Raw genomic sequence first — 5,000 nt, forward strand, 5'->3', positions numbered from 1 at the left:
AGATAATGACAGTTTATTGAGCCGACGCCACTTCAGTCTAACCCTAACCCTAAACCCTAACCCTAATCCTAACCCTGACCCTAACCCAATTCCAACAATTCCAATATTTTGGGGAAAATAGCATCATGGAAATGGTACAGATCGCTTGCACACAATGCGTAATCGCAGCAAATACTTTGTGATGCAGACAGCTATTTTCAGAAATGATTGTGAAAGAAGTGGGCTTTGTTTACTTTCTCAAAGTTTGTCTGTACTGAAAGGATCATGTCAGTTTTTGTAGCGCAGTGGTTTTGAAATAGTCTTCTGGCCAAGAGTTCATGAGAAACAACACAATGGAACTTCAACAACCAGTCTTCCAGATTTCAGGTCTCCTTTGAATTCACTGCCTTTCTCCAGTACTGTCTGTACGTGTCCTCCTCATTAGTATAGTGGACAGTATCTCCGCCTGTCATGCGGAAGACCGGGGTTCGATTCCCCGACGGGGGGTTCTCTGTTTTCTTCAGGTGCCAGTGAAGACGTGCCACAACACTCTTGGTTACGCATCAAATCGTCCTCAGATTAAGTGGTGGTGGTAGCTGCAGTCGTTCAAGGCGCAAGGTTGTGGTAAAAGATGTGTGAATGGAATGGTGAATTATCAGCTTTATAAGTCTAAACACCATTCAGCAAAGGCTCCAATCAGGTGAACCGGACTAGTCATAGTCAAAGAAAACGTTTTGCCTCCTAACCAGAAGGCTTCGTCAGTTCTGATGAGCTGGGTTGGAGTTCAGGCTTATATTAGGCCCGTTGAATGGGCAGAGGTGTTCATGGACAGGAGGAGGACCAATCCAGTGTGATGGAGTGTGTCACATTGGGTCAGCATTATGCTCACGGGGATGTGTTTATGGGTCCCCACCCATTGGGGATGGGTCTCAATGGGCCATTAATGCAAAGGCTGATCATAGCCCAGGTGGCAATTGGGGTTATTCAGACGTGAATGCCACACTGCACAGGTGTGAAGGACCTGTCCAAGTCTAGATCAGGGGCTAAATCTGCCTAGGGAGGGTGTTTAGGACAGCATTGTATGAGGATGAAAGATGGTGTCTCAGTCCTCCACCTCTGTTTAGAGAGGATTTTTCCACTTTGACAAAAATATCCTCTTTCAAACCATCAGTCTTCTTTTGCCAAAATGCGGACATTGCTGTCTTCAAAAGAGTGTTTCTTGTCCTCAAGATGTAAATGGACTGCTGAGTCTTGTCCAGAGTTAGCACTCCTCTGGTGGGCCACTCGTTTGCGGAGAGGTTGTTTTGTTTCTCCAATGCAAAGGTCTGGGCGCTCTTGGCCGCACCTTGAACTCCTCTGTTACACTTGCAGCACACCTCACCACTGTCTTACACCTGGTATACATGTCCTGCACCACTCCAACGTACTTCTCTACCACTCCAGACTTCCTTGTACAATACCACAACTCTTCTCTTGACACTCTGTCGTATGCTTTCTCCAGGTCCACAGAGACACAGCCATCGTATGTCTCATCAACTTGATCCTTCTGTAGTTGCCACAACACTGGACATCTCCCTTGTTCTTGAAGATGGGCACCGGTCCACTTCTCCTCCATTCCTAAGGGATCTTCACACTCTCAAAGACCTTGTTCAGTGTTCTAGCCAAAAAGTCGAAGGCCACCTCTCGTTAACACTTCCACACCTCCACAGGTACATCATTAGGACCACTGCCTTTCCACTCTTCATCCTCTTCAATGCCCTTCTCACCTCAGCCTTACGAATCTTTGCCATGTCCTGATCTACGAGGGCCACTCCTACTCTTTGTTCTCTCTCATTTTCCTCATTTGTCAGATCTTCAAAGGACTCTTTCCATCTCCCCAACACACTTCTGTTATCAGTCAAAACATTTCCCTCTCTATCCTTGATCACCCTAACCAGCTGCTCGTCCTTCCCATTGCTATCTCTCTCTTTCATCATATCAAGGAAATTTGCAGATGGAAAGAAAGACTCTCCTCAGTGTATCAAGGGCGACTGGAGCGGACTTGTATTTGGCAGCAGCAGCGGAGTAGAACGTGATTGGTCCAACGCGTGGCATGTGACTGGAAACTGATAGGCCGCCGCGGGCTTACTTTTGCCATGTCTGAAGCTGATTGGCTGCTGTGGGCTTACTTTGGCAGAGTTGACGGGAGCCATGAGGCGCGCAATTCTCTGACGGGGAGTTTCTTTTCTTCTTTCATTCATATTTGCCATAAGTCATTAGTTCTTCTTCCTCAGAAGCCTTTTTGCGCAATTCAAATGGTATATCTTGAAAGCTATGGTGTACAAAAGCTGTTTCCGCCCGGTCTCGAACCGGGGACCTTTCGCGTGTTAGGCGAACGTGATAACCACTACACTACGGAAACATCCGTCATCATCCTCAACATCATAGCCAGTTATGGTGGGGTTCAAAGTCAGCATTACCATTAATGCAAAAGCTGTTTCCGCCCGGTTTCGAACCGGGGACCTTTCGCGTGTGAGGCGAACGTGATAACCACTACACTACGGAAACATCTGGTATCAATTTGGTAGCTGACCACCCAAGGCACACAAACAAACATCGATAAACGCACCACTGAGCTCACGAATTTGGCCTCCATCTTCCTGATAAATCTTCAATCAAATGGGCCAGTCAGCAAACAGAGACGGGTAGCGGAACTGCACAACCTACACAATTATCTGTTGAATAATTTTATCTTTCTTCCCACAAAATGATTTATTGGTGCCTATTTTCTTTCTTTTTATCGTGAGTGGTTGCATGTGAGTGATGTCAGGCCCTGAGCTTCCTAAGATAATGACAGTTTATTGAGCCGACGCCACTTCAGTCTAACCCTAACCCTAACCCTAACCCTAAACCCTAACCCTAACCCTAACCCTAAACCCTAACCCTAATCCTAACCCTAACCCTAACCTAACCCTAACCCTAACCCTCTAACCCTAACCCTAACCTAACTCTAACTCTAACCCAATTCCAACAATTCCAATATTTTGGGGAAAATAGCATCATGGAAATGGTACAGATCGCTTGCACACAATGCGTAATCGCAGCAAATACTTTGTGATGCAGACAGCTATTTTCAGAAATGATTGTGAAAGAAGTGGGCTTTGTTTACTTTCTCAAAGTTTGTCTGTACTGAAAGGATCATGTCAGTTTTTGTAGCGCAGTGGTTTTGAAATAGTCTTCTGGCCAAGAGTTCATGAGAAACAACACAATGGAACTTCAACAACCAGTCTTCCAGATTTCAGGTCTCCTTTGAATTCACTGCCTTTCTCCAGTACTGTCTCTACGTGTCCTCCTCGTTAGTATAGTGGACAGTATCTCCGCCTGTCACGCGGAAGACCGGGGTTCGATTCCCCGACGGGGAGTTCTCTGTTTTCTTCAGGTGCCAGTGAAGACGTGCCACAAAACTCTTGGTTACGCATCAAATAGTCCTCAGATTAAGTGGTGGTGGTAGCTGCAGTCGTTCAAGGCGCAAGGTTGTGGTAAAAGATGTGTGAATGGAATGGTGAATTATCAGCTTTATAAGTCTAAACACCATTCAGCAAAGGCTCCAATCAGGTGAGCCGGACTAGTCATAGTCAAAGAAAACGTTTTGCCTCCTAACCAGAAGGCTTCGTCAGTTCTGATGAGCTGGGTTGGAGTTCAGGCTTATATTAGGCCCGTTGAATGGGCAGAGGTGTTCATGGACAGGAGGAGGACCAATCCAGTGTGATGGAGTGTGTCACATTGGGTCAGCATTATGCTCACGGGGATGTGTTTATGGGTCCCCACCCATTGGGGATGGGTCTCAATGGGCCATTAATGCAAAGGCTGATCATAGCCCAGGTGGCAATTGGGGTTATTCAGACGTGAATGCCACACTGCACAGGTGTGAAGGACCTGTCCAAGTCTAGATCAGGGGCTAAATCTGCCTAGGGAGGGTGTTTTGGACAGCATTGTATGAGGATGAAAGATGGTGTCTCAGTCCTCCACCTCTGTTTAGAGAGGATTTTTCCACTTTGACAAAAATGGCCTCTTTCAAACCATCAGTCTTCTTTTGCCAAAATGCGGACATTGCTGTCTTCAAAAGAGTGTTTCTTGTCCTCAAGATGTAAATGGACTGCTGAGTCTTGTCCAGAGTTAGCACTCCTCTGGTGGGCCACTCGTTTGCGGAGAGGTTGTTTTGTTTCTCCAATGTAAAGGTCTGGGCGCTCTTGGCCGCACCTTGAACTCCTGGTGGTGTACAAAAGCTGTTTCCGCCCGGTCTCGAACCGGGGACCTTTCGCGTGCTAACCCTAACCCTAACCCTGACCCTAACCCCAACCCCAACCCTAACCCTAAACCCTAACTCTAACTCTAACCCTAACCCTAACCCCTAAACCTAACCCTAACTCTAACTCTAACCCCAATCCCAACCCTAACCCTAAACCTAACCCTAACCCTAACCCTAACCCCAACCCTAAACCCTAACCCTACCCTAACCCTAACCCTAACCTTTTAACCCTAACCCAACCCTAACCCTAAACCCTAACTCTAACCAAACCTAACCCTAAACCCTATCCCTAACACTAAACCTCTAACTCTAACCCTAACCCAACCCTAACCCTAACTCTAACCCTACCCTAAACCTAACCTTTTAACCCTAACCCTAACCTAACCCTGACCCTAACCCTAACCCTAAGTCATTCATTCTTCTTCCTCAGAAGCCTTTTTGCGCAATTCAAATGGTATATCTTGAAAGCTATGGTGTACAAAAGCTGTTTCCGCCCGGTCTCGAACCGGGGACCTTTCGCGTGTTAGGCGAACGTGATAACCACTACACTACGGAAACATCCGTCATCATCTTCAACATCATAGCCAGTTATGGTGGGGTTCAAAGTCAGCTTTACCATTAATGCAAAAGCTGTTTCCGCCCGGTTTTGAACCGGGGACCTTTCGCGTGTGAGGCGAACGTGATAACCACTACACTACGGAAACATCTGGTAACAATTTGGTAGCTGACCACC

General features: G+C 46.7%; 5 non-coding genes across 5 annotated transcripts; 1 reads left to right on the top strand and 4 right to left on the bottom strand.

Moving 5' to 3' along the window:
- Positions 1-2,307: 2,307 nt before the first annotated feature.
- Positions 2,308-2,380, bottom strand: trnav-aac (transfer RNA valine (anticodon AAC)). The gene has a single exon. It is a non-coding gene; the product is annotated as a tRNA-Val (tRNA).
- A 73-nt stretch (positions 2,381-2,453) lies between these two features.
- trnav-cac (transfer RNA valine (anticodon CAC)) lies at positions 2,454-2,526 on the bottom strand. The gene has a single exon. It is a non-coding gene; the product is annotated as a tRNA-Val (tRNA).
- A 782-nt stretch (positions 2,527-3,308) lies between these two features.
- On the top strand, positions 3,309-3,380 carry trnad-guc (transfer RNA aspartic acid (anticodon GUC)). The gene has a single exon. It is a non-coding gene; the product is annotated as a tRNA-Asp (tRNA).
- Positions 3,381-4,752: 1,372 nt separating this feature from the next.
- Positions 4,753-4,825, bottom strand: trnav-aac (transfer RNA valine (anticodon AAC)). The gene has a single exon. It is a non-coding gene; the product is annotated as a tRNA-Val (tRNA).
- A 73-nt stretch (positions 4,826-4,898) lies between these two features.
- trnav-cac (transfer RNA valine (anticodon CAC)) lies at positions 4,899-4,971 on the bottom strand. Its single transcript has one exon. It is a non-coding gene; the product is annotated as a tRNA-Val (tRNA).
- Positions 4,972-5,000: the final 29 nt, after the last annotated feature.

Source organism: Synchiropus splendidus, chromosome 5 (genome assembly GCF_027744825.2).
Source record: "Synchiropus splendidus isolate RoL2022-P1 chromosome 5, RoL_Sspl_1.0, whole genome shotgun sequence".
Lineage (NCBI taxonomy): Eukaryota > Metazoa > Chordata > Actinopteri > Syngnathiformes > Callionymidae > Synchiropus > Synchiropus splendidus.